Genomic DNA, 13,309 nt, shown 5'->3' with positions numbered 1-13,309 from the left:
ATCGATGTTTCTAACTCTCTATCTCTCTCCCTTCCTCTCTGTAAAAAATCAATAAAATATATTTTAAAAAAAAAATCAAAATTATCCACCAATATGCCCTACATTCTCATGCAAACAGCTTTAGTTAAACAGCAACCTCTTCTTTAAGGAGGAGTTCACTGTAATCCTGCCCATTTCATTTTTCCCTATCTGGTCCATATGCCTAAGCCCTGCTACAAAATACCAAATTGCTAAATATTGGTGACTACTTACAAATTAGAAAATAAGAAGTCCAGAATATTTTTATTTCTGAGGTTGGAAACAGTATTATCCAACTAGAATAAGGTATAAACACAGGATTCATTAGTGAAAACTGGGGGTTTATGCATTAAGACCTGTTGATTTGAGGTGTTTGCGGAGCACAAATAACATTCAAAAGGCAATTCAGAGCAAACATACAACTAATAGACATGGCATATGCAGTGCCTGTTACATTTTTTAGTGCTCTCACCAAAAAAGAAAAAACACCCATGCCCTGTCAGGTGTTTCTCAGTGGTTAGAGTATCTGTCTTCACGAAGGGTCATAGTTTTCATCCCAGCCCCAAGTCTGGCAGTGTGCAACAGATGACTGTGTCTCTCACATGCTTATCTCTCTCTCCTCTCCCCTCTCCTTCCCACTCTCTAAAAAAATCAATGGCAAAAATATCCTCAGGTGAGGATTAACAAAAAACACCCCGTGGCAGGTGGCAATATTCATATTTACAGAGAAGGCACTTAACCAATTGACTTTGTAACCTATATGACCCTCCCCATCAAAATTCATACTGTATTCCAATTTCCTATTGACTTTCTGTATTCCCCAGAATATAGGACAGGCGTGAGCAACCCCTGGCACGCGTGCCAAACATGGCATGCCAGTAACTTTTGCTGGCATGCGAAACCCTCTTATAATCTTCCATTTACAATTTTTTTCTTAATATCAACTTTTTTTAAAATGTATTTTATTGATTTTTTACAGGGAGGAAGGGAGAGAGATAGAGAGCCAGAAACATCGATGGGAGAGAAACATCGATCAGCCGCCTCCTGCACATCTCCCACTGGGGATGTGCCCGCAACCCAGGTACATGCCCTTGACCGGAATCGAACCTGGGACCCCTCAGTCCGCAGGCCGATGCTCTATCCACTGAGCCAAACCGGTTTCGGCTCAACTTTTTTATTTTTCAGATAAATTCAGTGTAGGTGCATCTTAGATAAATAAATAATTTTACATAATAAGTTATCTTAAAGACCATAGACATGGATTGACGAGAGAGGGGAAGAGCAATTTCAATAGTGTTGAAAACGAACTATTGAGGACTTGGAATGCCATTCCAGAAAATTTTTTGTTTAAAAAAACTTTGCAACAGCATTACTCTCCATGTTTTCATCCACACTGTTCTCAGTGATGAATTTTGTTATGTCTCGTCATAGGAGTAGCCTGACAGACGAAAGTAGTAGCTCGTGCATATCTCTGAAGGTCATGAAATATAAACCTGATGTAAAATCTCTGTCATCAGTGATGCAGCAGCAAAAGTTCCACTGATAATATCAAACAGTCATAAAGTTTTCTGTCAGACTATCAGTGTACATGTATACATTAAAAAATAAATGTATTTTTCATCATCGTATACTGTTGTTTTTGTCGCTTGAATGAATTTTATTATTTTTTCAAGGTTCTTCACATACATACACCTTAAGAGATATCAAGTAGGCGTAACGTTCTCAAAAAATTAGGGTTGGCAGGCAGAAGAGTTTTGAGTCGGAGATTTTGCTGGTTTTGGCACTCACTCACAAAAAGGTTGCCCACCCCTGATATAGGACTTAATTCTAAGGAAAGAAACCATGTGTATTTTATCCTAGCTGTAGCCTAGCACCAAGCACAAGGTCTGGCACCTAAATCAGTATTTGTTAAAATAAGGAATGATCCTGGATGGTGTGGCTAAGTTGCTTGAAGTTGATTCCTGGTGAAGCACATACCCAGGTTGTAGGTTTGATGGATATTTCTTTCTCATTCTCCCCCCCCCCCCCGCCCTAAAATCAATTGAAAAAACAAAGGAGCAATTCTGAATCACTATGGTAGGATTAGGGCAAGTGATTTTGTCAATTAGCATGTAAATGCCAGAACTTTATTATTGAGCTAAACTACCTTTTTTTGTCATCTTCTAAAGCAATGGATAAGCAGCTCAGGAATTATGACAGGGAAGTCAAAATTCAATGACTCCACAAGACTTCTTTTAACTTTCTCATTCCTTCTCACCACTACAGTACAAACTCTTTTTTTAAAAAATATATATTTTATTGATTTTCTACAGAGAGGAAGGGAGAGGGGCAGAGAGCTAGAAACATCGATGAGAGAGAAACATCGACCAGCTGCCCTCTGCACACCCCCTACTGGGGATGTGCCCGCAACCAAGGTACACGTCCTTGACCGGAATCGAACCTGGGACCTTTCAGTCCGCAGGCTGACGCTCTATCCACTGAGCCAAACCGGTTATGGCTACAGTACAAACTCTTATATGCTTTATATTTTCTAACATAAAGCTGTAAAAACTAATTAAAAAGATAACTATAATGAGGACTGATTTAGCATTTAGACAATTATTGCCATCAGTCATGTTGTTTAAATGGCAAGAGGAAGAGAAGCCAAATTGGAGCTTTTTACAGAAGACAAAATTGTGGCCCAACATCACTGCTTAAGCAATGAAGCTGGTATCCAAAAAAATAAAAATCAACCCTGCATTGAGGTTTATCTCTCATTCCACCTTTCCTCTCTACTGGTTTGGAAGTTATATTCTTATCCTTTCAGTGGTTATGCTGGAATTACAATGTGCATTCTTATTCAAGTCTAAACTCAGAAGTATTTTCTTTACCCTCCCCTTAAAGCGCCTTAGGGGCTTGACCTCTGAATAGTCTCAACCAAGATGTAACTTCTGAATGCTACCTTTTATTGTTCTTTCAGACTAGCTAATTAGGTTTACATGCAATTTCATTTCCTCTCAGATAAGCTTTTGGGTAGGTAACCACAAAATAAAAACTTGGGTTTATGGGACTCTTTCCCCCTCCCCACTTGGGAGTCTGTACTTGTTCTTCAATAAATCTCCACCTTTGCTATAAAACACACACACACACAGGAAAAAGAACTTGGGTTTAATGCAGACTCTACCACTTACTAATTTCTGCATTCTGATCCTGACATTTCTCACCTACAGGAGAACTACTTCATAGTATACTCATGTGGATCAAATATAAACATTCAAAGACCCAAAAAGTGATAGGTAGCATAGGTAGAGATAAGTAAACCTCTGGTAACTGTAAGTGTACCAACACAATCAAAGTGTAAGGCTCCAGAAATTCATAAAAACCTCACAGCAACCTCTCCCAGTACAGTGCACCAAGAAAAGTAAATAAATAAAAAGTGCACCAAGAAAAAAATAACAAAGCCCCTGAGAAAAAAGAAAGATTGCACAGTTGGACATACTAGATGGGAAAGAGCACTTGTTTTCTTTAATGAAATGTTTTCACTATGGAGCGTCGACCTATAAACCAAGAGGTCAGGGTTCGATTCCCTGACCAATGGTTCTCTCTCATTATTGATGTTTCCATTATTTCTCTCCCTCTCTGCAATAAGCAAATAAATAAAAACCATTAAAAACGCGTTTCTTCATTATTCAAGAAATATCTCAGGCCTGAGTAGCATGGTGCCACCTTCGGAGCAATCGTGTCTTCTATCATCCCCTCGTCCTTCTGTGCATTCCTACTGCGCATTCACCTACCAACCCAACACCGCCGCCAGCGAGCAGAGCGCCAGGCAGCTCTCGGTGAAGATACTCCACATCCCCCAGAAGCCCCAGAAACAGCGTCTCTCGCCGACACTCCTACAGTCCAAAGAACCACGATGCTCTCCACCACAGGCCCAGAACCGGCTCGCTGCAGGTAGGAGGGCACGAAGTGAGCGAGGAGAGCGCGGTGAACCAGCCTCCCGGTGCCTCACAGCGGAAATCCGAGGCTCCGGCCGGGCAGCCCCAAACAATGGAAGTTTTCCCGCCTCCTCAGGGCCCCGCCCCCTGCTCCCGCGCCGGCGAAGGCCGGCGAACACGGGCGCCAGATCCCGCCCCTGAGGCCCCGCCCACCGGCCCCACCGGTCCAGCTTCTCCTGCAGGGCTTTTCTTTTTTTTTTGGCGCCAAATCTCTATTGGTTATTCTCTCAGGTTGTTTGGGGATCCTACCGGAGACGCGCGCCAGGAGTGCGGGGGCAGTAAGCTGCAGCGCCGTGAAGGCTCAAGGGTGAGCTGGGCCCCGCCTCCCCGCCGATAGCCCCGGGCCGGGGGAGGAAGAAGAGGGGCTGGCGATGCAGACAGACGTCGCTGCCCCCGGCAAGATGGCGGCCGCGAAAAGCGGGGCAGGGGGCGCCAGCCAACCGGCGTAACTGCTAACGCGCGAGACTTTATGCCAGAGGTGGGCTTCTCCAGTGTCCAGGCCTCCCCAAACAGCGACGGTTGTTCACTAGGAGGCAAGCCCTCCGACCCACTGGTCTCCCCTCCCGGGGAGCCCCAGTCTCCCCCCCGCTCCCCGCGAACTGGCCAATGCCTCAAGCTTTCCGCGGTCCCGCTTACTTGTCGGCAGAAACCAGCTCCGCAGAGATGGCGGCAGTGGCTGTGGACTCTGCGTCCATCGTTCCCCTGAGGTGGCGGTCCAGCGGACGAAATACAGCCTGTGAGAAAATAGCGAATTTGGGACGCCAAAGACTCACACAGGCACAGAAAATGGCAGATTGGAGACCCCGCGCGGCTGGGCCCTCTCATATATCAGGGCCCTTCGCCCCGCCCATCCACTTCCGGATCCTCCCCCTCTAGTTTAAAGGACCAGAATCCAGCCCCGTCTAGCCCAAGGACACCCCCATCCTCGCTTCTGACTCTCGGTGTACCTTTTCTCCCTGACCTGTTTTCACCCCAAAAAGCAACTTCCAGCCTCTCTAGCAAGTCGCATAAGCACTGGAATCTTGGTACTACAACTCCTGAGTGGGCTGTAGCCAGCGGCTTCCACAGAAAGGGAAGCTGGTGCTGCTCGGCATATTTGGAGTGAAGAGCCGAGGGTCTATTTCCGGCCCGGATAATGCGGGAGGTTCTGAGACCTTATCCTCGCAGTCGTAACGGATGGACACGCAAGAGCCGAGCACGGGTACAGCAGCAACGGCTAAAACTGACCTCGGCGTGAGACGCGTGGCTGGGAGCCTCAGCAACAGCTGACCGAAGGAAATGCTCGTCTAGGATTGGCTACCGCGGAAACCACCGCGCTCGATTCAAAGCTCAGCTCTGCAGTGGCGCAAGGCTGGCCCCACCCTCCGGGCCCGCCCCCTCCGGCTGGCCCAATCGGCTGCCGCCATCAGCTGAGGCCCGACCCAGACTCCAAATCTGACTAGCTTAGTGGTCCCAGCTCTGCCCTCCGCTCAGCGCTAAGATTTGTTTGCCTGCTACAAGCGAGGGCACTGTGCTTAGACACTTAAAGAAAGCGATTAGCAGTCATACATACGTAATCTTAACAACACTACTAGTCAGATCGGTGTTATCAACCGCATTTGGTAGAAATGGAAACCACAGTTCAGGAAAGGGGGGACTTGCTCAGAAAGTTGCAAGCCAAGTCGGTTCTGGAAAGCAGTGCGCTTCATTTTCTGCAACTGATTGGGAAGATTGCTGGCAAACTGAAATGGCTGCACTTACCCACACCTAGAGCATCATCCATTGCGTGCCACCTTAGCCTTGCCTACAGTGATCAGAATAGGATTTTATTTACGTCCAGGTTCAGGCACACTGGTAAAGATTCCTGGTGGGTAGAGACGTGGGCTCTTAGCTGGGTGAACAGAGCCAAGCCGTGTAACCTTTTAAGATTAAATGTAGCCCAGGCCGGTGTGAGTCAGTTGGTTGGAACATCGTCAGGTACACCAGAAGGTGGTGGGATCGATTCCCGGTCAGGGTACAAGGGTACAAACCCGGGCTGGGTCCAATCCCTGGTCAGGGCGCATGCCGGGGGCAGCCAGCGGATGGTTTCTCTCTCTCTCTCTCTCTCTCTCTCTCTCTCTCTCTCTCTCTCTCTCTCTCTCTCTCTTCTCAAAGCTGGATCACAAGGTTGGAGGCATGTAGGAAGCAGCCCATGGATATTTTGCTTTCACATGAATGCTTCTCTAACCCTCTCCCTTCCTCTCTCTCTAAAAATCAATAAAAATACATTTTTAAAAAGATTAAATGTGCCTGTCTGTTTGTGTGGCTCAGTGGTTGAGCGTGGGCCTATGAAGCAGGAGGTCAAGGTTCGATTCTCGTCAGGGCACATGCCTGGATTGTGGGCTCGATCCCCAGTGCAGGGTTTGCAGGAGGCAGCTGATCGATCATTCTCTCTCATCATTGATGTTTCTGTCTCGCTCTCCCTCTCCCTTCCTCTCTGAAATCAATTTAAAATTTTTTTAAAGATTAAATGTAAAATGAGGACATATTAGTATCCACCCCTTAAGCATATTGTAAGAATTATGTGCCTGGCCTGGCAGATATGGCTCAGTGGTTGAGTGTGGACTCATGAATCAGGAGGTCACGATTGGATTCCCAGTCAGGGCACATGCCTGGGTTTCAGGTTCAATCCCCAGTAGGGGTGTGCAGGAGGCAGCCAATTAATGACATTACAATCAAAAGAGAATACATAATTGGATTACATCAAATGCATTGGTAGTAGATTTGGGAGGTAGGAGAAAGCAAAGCAGGGAAACCTCTGGGATTGGATGAAAAGTAAAATGATAGACACATCTTTTACATAGGTGGGTACAGGATAGCTAACAGTCCACAATTAATGGGGTAACAATAACAATGAAAGGATTTATGGTCTCTACCCTGGGTGCACTGGTTGTGCCCTGAGGGGTTTAGAAAAAGGGGAGTTACACTGACATTCCAAAGGGCAATAGACAGGTTAAGGAAAAGATTGACTTTTTTCAGGGAAGATTCTAGCCTAGGACATGACTACCTTCCATAAACTGCTTTCAGTTAAAAAGTTTAATTTCAGCCAAAACCGGTTTGGCTCAGTGGATAGAGCGTCAGTCTGTGGACTGAAAGGTCCCAGGTTCGATTCCGGTCAAGGGCATGTACCTGGGTTGCGGGCACATCCCCAGTGGGGGATGTGCAGGAGGCAGCTGATCGATGTTTCTCTCTCATCAATGTTTCTAACTTTCTATCTCTCTCCCTTCCTCTCTGTAAAAAATCAATAAAATATATTTTTAAAAAAAGTTTAATTTCAGACCATCCTTTCTGGTTACTTTAGGTCTCTGAGTTTGCAAGGCCACCATGCAGGCCTTACCTCATCAGGTTAGCATGTGGCCCCTTTTCATCCACATCCATATTCTTACCATGCTGGTCTCCTTTCTGTTCCTCAGAATTCCCAAGCCCTTTTTCAGATCCAGGGACCTTTGCACTTGCTGCCTCACTACCTAGAACCGTCTTCTCGCAATATTTTGAGTGATAGCCTCGAATTCATCTGTTAGGCCTCATTTCAAACAAAGGGAAGCTAATTTTGATTGAAATCAGGCCTCCCTACTCACCTAATCAATATTAGCTTCCCTTTGTTTATGTCTTCCATTATACTTATCAAAATCTAAAGTTAATTTACTTGTTATTGTTTTTTTTAATCTCTCACCCTTCTAAGTATGTAGGCTCCATGTGACCTTTTCTGTTTTATTTACACCTAAATCCTCAATGCATACAATAGTGGTTGACGCATACTACTTGTTCAAAGTAAACTTGTTGAATGAATGATTAAAGCAATAACAGTGTAATCATAATTAGAACTGGAAAATTTTCAAAGTATATCTATATAAAATAAAAGCTAATAGCCCTGGCTAGTGTAGCTCAGTTGATTGGAGCATTGTCCCAAATACCAAAGGTGGTGGGTTCAATTCCTGGTCCGGGAACATACCAGGTTCCATCCCCCATCAGGGCACATGTATGTGGGAGGCAACTGATCTCTCTCTCTCTCTCTCTCTCTCTCTCTCTCTCTCTCTCTCTTTCTCTCTCTCTCTCTCTCTCTCCTTCCCTTCCTCTAAGATCAATTTTAAAGATAAAATAGAAACCAGTATTTCATTGTAAGTAATGAGGGTAAATGGGACTTTATCTTGGGAGGAAAATTAAAGTTATATTTAGCAATATTTAGAGAGGACTTTCTGTTAAATGTAGGGGGTGAACAAATACATTTACATCCATTTCCTTTAAAAATATATATATATATATTTTGTATTGATTTCAGAGAGGAATGGAGAGGGAGAGATGGAAACATCACTGATGGGCTGCCTCCTGCACATCCCCACTAGGGATCAAGCCCACAACCCCGGCATGTGCCCTTGGCTGGAATCGAACCTGGGAACCTTCAGTCTGCAGGCTGACACTCTATCCACTGAGCCAAACTGGCTAGGGTTATACCATTCCCCTTTGAAACCTGTCTACATAAAAATAAAGGAATTTTTTTAAAGGTAAAACTCACAAGATCAAAGAGAAGGAAGAAGCAACAGCAACAAAATTTTAAAAGCTGGAGAAGAGATGGACAAGTAGTAACTGACCCAGCAGACTAAGAAAAAAGAGTCTTAATGGGGAAAGCCATGAAGCAACCAGATTGACAATACAAAAACCACAAAAGGCTCACGAATTGTGTGTGGCCCTAGCCGTTTTGGCTCAGAGAATAGAGCATCAGCCTGCAGACTGAAGGGCCCGGGATTCAATTATGGTCAAGGACACATACCTCGGTTGCAGACTTGATCCCCGGCCCCCGATCAGGGTGTATGTGGGAGACAACCAATCTCTCTCTCTCTCTCTCTCTCTCTCTCTCTCTCTCTCTCTCTCTCCCCCCCCTCTCTCTCTTTCTCAAATAAGTAAAGACATATCCTCCAGTGAGGATTTAAATAAATAAATAAGTCATGGGGATGTAATGTATAACATAGGGAATATAGTCAATAATATTGTAATAACTTTGCATGGTAACAAATGGTTATTAGACTTATTGCAGTGATCACTTCATAAGGTACATAAATGTCAAATCACTGTTGTACACCTGTAACTAATATAATATTGTATGTTAACTATACTTTGATTTAAAAAATATAGAGCATTGCTTGTCATTGTTTCAGTGGGAAATAGGAGTCCTTCATAGATCACCTTTTCCCGAACAAATACTGTGACTTCTTTCCAATGTGTGTTATCAGTCCCCCTTCTCAAGTATCCTTTTTAAAATTTGTCAGCCTTTGACTACAGCTCACAATCTCTCTCTTGAAGAATGTCAGAAGGGGAGAGAGTGTAGTATGGCGAAGACCTACGATTACCTGTTCAAGCTGCTGCTGATCGGCGACTCGGGGGTGGGGAAGACCTGTGTCCTGTTCCGCTTCTCCGAGGACGCCTTCAACTCCACTTTCATCTCCACCATAGGAATTGACTTTAAAATTAGGACCATAGAGCTCGATGGCAAGAGAATTAAACTACAGATATGGGACACAGCTGGCCAGGAACGGTTTCGGACGATCACAACAGCTTACTATAGGGGCGCAATGGGCATCATGCTGGTCTACGACATCACCAACGAGAAGTCCTTTGACAACATCCGGAACTGGATTCGGAACATTGAGGAGCATGCCTCTGCAGATGTTGAAAAGATACTTGGGCCGAAACCGGTTTGGCTCAGTGGATAGAGCGTCGGCCTGCGGACTGAAAGGTCCTAGGTTCGATTCCGGTCAAGGGCATGTACCTGGGTTGCGGGCACATCCCCAGTAGGAGATGTGCAGGAGGCGGCTGATCGATGTTTCTCTCTCATCGATGTTTCTAACTCTCTATCTCTCTCCCTTCCTCTCTGTAAAAAATCAATAAAATATATTTAAAAAAAAAAAAAAAGAAAAGATACTTGGGAACAAGTGTGACGTGAACGACAAGAGACAAGTCTCCAAGGAACGGGGAGAGAAGCTGGCCCTGGACTATGGAATCAAGTTCATGGAGACCAGTGCAAAGGCCAACATCAATGTGGAGAATGCATTTTTCACTCTCGCCAGAGACATCAAAGCAAAAATGGACAAAAAATTGGAAAGCAACAGCCCCCAGAGGAGCAACCAGGGAATCAAAACCACACCGGACCAGCAGAAAAAAAAAGAACAGCTTTTTTCGATGTGTTCTTCTGTGAGGAACGCCGCCTTACTCTGAGCCTTGTTCAACTGAGCTGACTGTGCCTGTCCTGAGTGAGCCCCTCACTCAGCTGGGGCCCCCCCTCCAATGCCCCTGCCATGGCCACTGGGCCCAGGGCCACCAGGACACAAATGAGAAATTGTTTATTTTAGTAACTCTGATCTTTTTCAACTTTGGAGATGGAATAAATTAAGAATTTGCTATTTTCCCTGTGATGTCCACTGAACTGGCCCATGCATCGTGTATCTGGAGAGAAAAATGGACATGACATGACCAGCAACCGTGACCAATATGATGGGCCTCCATCTCTGGGGCGTGACCACAAAAATTCCACTGCAAAGCCTGTCTACATCTCCTCGCACAGAAGCAAGGCTCCCAAAGGCCAGTGATGGTTCCAGGAGTGCTGAGCTTCCCACCCGCAGGGCGGTGACCCCATCAGGCCCAGGAGGCATCGCCGACACGTCTGACTCCCACTGTCACCTTTTCTCTCAGTTTTGGACAAGTGACAAAAACCGTTATGTTTCTTTTTCTCCCCTCCCTCTTCTTTTTGACTCTCAAACCAAAGGGAAGCACAAATTAAGGAAATCCTGTGTAAAGCGTTCAGAAGGAAGGCGGAGAGTATGCGGGGGGGAGGGGGGGGGTGTGCCTTGCCTGTCCACAACCAGGTTTTGGTCTGTAATCCAGTCAGGCCTCGGGCATGGTCAGTGGGCCTTGGCAGTCCCTGTCTGATCACCGAGGGGACATCATGCATCCTACGGGTGACCCCAAAAATGCAACCACACACCGATCACCCGCAATTAAGGCGTTGGCCTCTTGGCCCCCAGACAGCCCCCACTCCCATAGTCTCTGAATCGGATGTTCTTTCCAGCTGAGATTTTTATTTTTCCAGATCTGTAGTGCCATCAAATGATTGCGTCTTTGATTTCCAGCGGCAGACCCAGGTGACCAAGGACACGGATGCATCTGTGATTGGATGTGGCCGAGAGCATGCAGCGTCCCAGGCAACAGACTGGCCACAGAGCTTTCGGGGATGGTTTTTAACTGCTGTCATTGGTTCTGTTTTGACAGCTCTGCCTTCCCATAGAGGGTGCGTTTGAGACCAGGTCACCAGGTCCGAGGGGTGTCACGAGGGAGCCTTTATATTTCTTTTTCTTACACTTCACCCCAAGCTGCTGTCTACCCAAGCCACTGGCGTCGAAATGTCTTTTTTGAATTAAAACCAATGTACCAGCCAAAAAAAAAAAAAAAGGATGTCAGAAGGTCTCCCTTTTCCTACTTGAGTGAGACAGCCCCTCCTCCTTTGCAGTCTACAAAACAGTTTCTGAAACCGGTCTTAGATTGTACTTGTGTATAAAGAATTTTGATGTAATGAACTGGAATGTGGTGGTATTAGCCTCTGGCTGGTGAGTACTCTCTTCATTCTGGAATGTGGTCTTATAAAGACAAGTCTCATTTTAAAATTCTGAGCCTGTGGTCTTTTATTCAAAACAATAATCATATAAAAAATCCTTTTTGCAAAAATACTCATAGTTTTCCCAAAGACCTTCCTTAATACTTGGATATTCCAAACACCTTCCTTTGAAGTCTAGCATTTTTTCTCTTCCATTTTCGTAAGTTTAACTTTCAGGTCCTCACTTTGCAATGGTGAGGCTTTGGTGAAGTGAGTGAAGTTCCCCAACATCACATTTTAATTCCTTCATAAAGTATTGCATCTTTTTTAAGATCTGCAATTTCACTGTATAGTGAATGTGCACTGTACAGTCCAATGATTAGACAAAGATGTCTGTAGAGCAATGCTGTTAATGATGAGATATCTGAATCAAGAACCATTTTTAAGTAGTTTATTAGTGAATTTTTAAAAATCCTCATCCGAGGATATTTTTTCATTTCTTTTTAGAGAGAGTGGAAGGGAGGGAAGAAGGGGGAGAAAGACAGAGAAAAACATTAACATGAAAGAGACACATTGGTTGCATGCTGCACGTGCCCTGACCAGGACTGCAATTGAACCTGCAACTCAGGTGCATGCCCTTGACCAGAATGGAAACCTGAGACCCTTCAGTGCATGGGCAAACAATCTAACCACTGACAGCACCAGCCAGGGCGAATGAATAATTTCATATTATAACTTTTTAAAAAAATATATTTTTAATTGATTTTTAGAGAGAGGAAGGGAGGAGGACAGAGATAGAAACATCATTGAGAGAGAATCATTGATTGGCTGCCTCCTGCACACCCCATACTGGTGATCAAGCCCACAACCCAGGCAAGTGCCCTGACCGGGAATTGAACTGGCGACCTCTTGGTTCCTGGGTCAACCCTCAACCATGAGCTACATCAGCTTGGCATCATGTTATAACTTTTTGCTTCCTTATATGAGCTGAATTGTCCTCCCCCCTCAATTTATATGCTAGTTCTCAGAATGTGATTGTATTTGGACTGGGCCCTTTTCCAATGACTGGTGTTCTTACCAGATGCAAACACAGGGAAGACAATGTAAAGACAGGGAGAAGATGGCTGTCTACAAGCAAAATACAGAGGCCTAGAACATTTCCTTCCCTCATGTCCCTCAGAAGGATCCAAGTCAGCTAATACCTGATCTTCCACTTCTAGCTTCCAGAACTGTGTGAAAATAAATTTGTTGTTTAAGCCACCCATTCTGCGGCACTGTTCCAGCAGCCCAACAAACTAATACACATCATCGTTTACCTCATAACCATGGAAATGTGGATCATGAAAGTGTAACGGAGCCATGGTATCACATAGTAAGCCATCTGGGTAGGGTGAGGTCAGGAAAGATATCCTAGAGAAGTGACAGCTAAACTGAACATTTAAGTAATAGGTGTTAGCCCGTAGAATGGGACAAGGGTTACAATATTCTAGGTAGTAAGGGCCAGAGACAAAAGACTAACTCCAAAACGCCTCCCTCCATTTACTTAACCACTGCACCAGGGTTGTTTCAAAGACATAAATCACGCCATGTTATTCCCTCAAAACTTTTCCATGGCTTCCTGCAGCATTCAGGATTAAAAAAATCCTCACTCACCAGTCTCTGCCCAATTCCAGCATTCCTTTGTGTCATCCTACCTTTGCTCACCTTCAGTTTC

At 45.0% G+C, this 13,309-nt stretch overlaps 1 long non-coding RNA gene and 1 pseudogene across 1 annotated transcript in view; one reads left to right on the top strand and one right to left on the bottom strand.

Annotated features, from left to right (window-relative positions):
* The window catches only part of LOC132231247 (uncharacterized), a 150,296-nt gene that overhangs the window by 99,231 nt on the left and 37,756 nt on the right, over positions 1 to 13,309 (bottom strand). The gene's annotated exons all lie outside the window — the stretch shown is intronic.
* LOC132231227 (ras-related protein Rab-8A-like) lies at positions 9,325 to 11,453 on the top strand (annotated as a pseudogene).

The sequence above is a fragment of the Myotis daubentonii genome, chromosome 3 (genome assembly GCF_963259705.1).
Source record: "Myotis daubentonii chromosome 3, mMyoDau2.1, whole genome shotgun sequence".
NCBI lineage: Eukaryota > Metazoa > Chordata > Mammalia > Chiroptera > Vespertilionidae > Myotis > Myotis daubentonii.
Note: the sequence above shows the minus strand (reverse complement) of the source record. Positions and strands in the feature narration are given on the sequence as shown.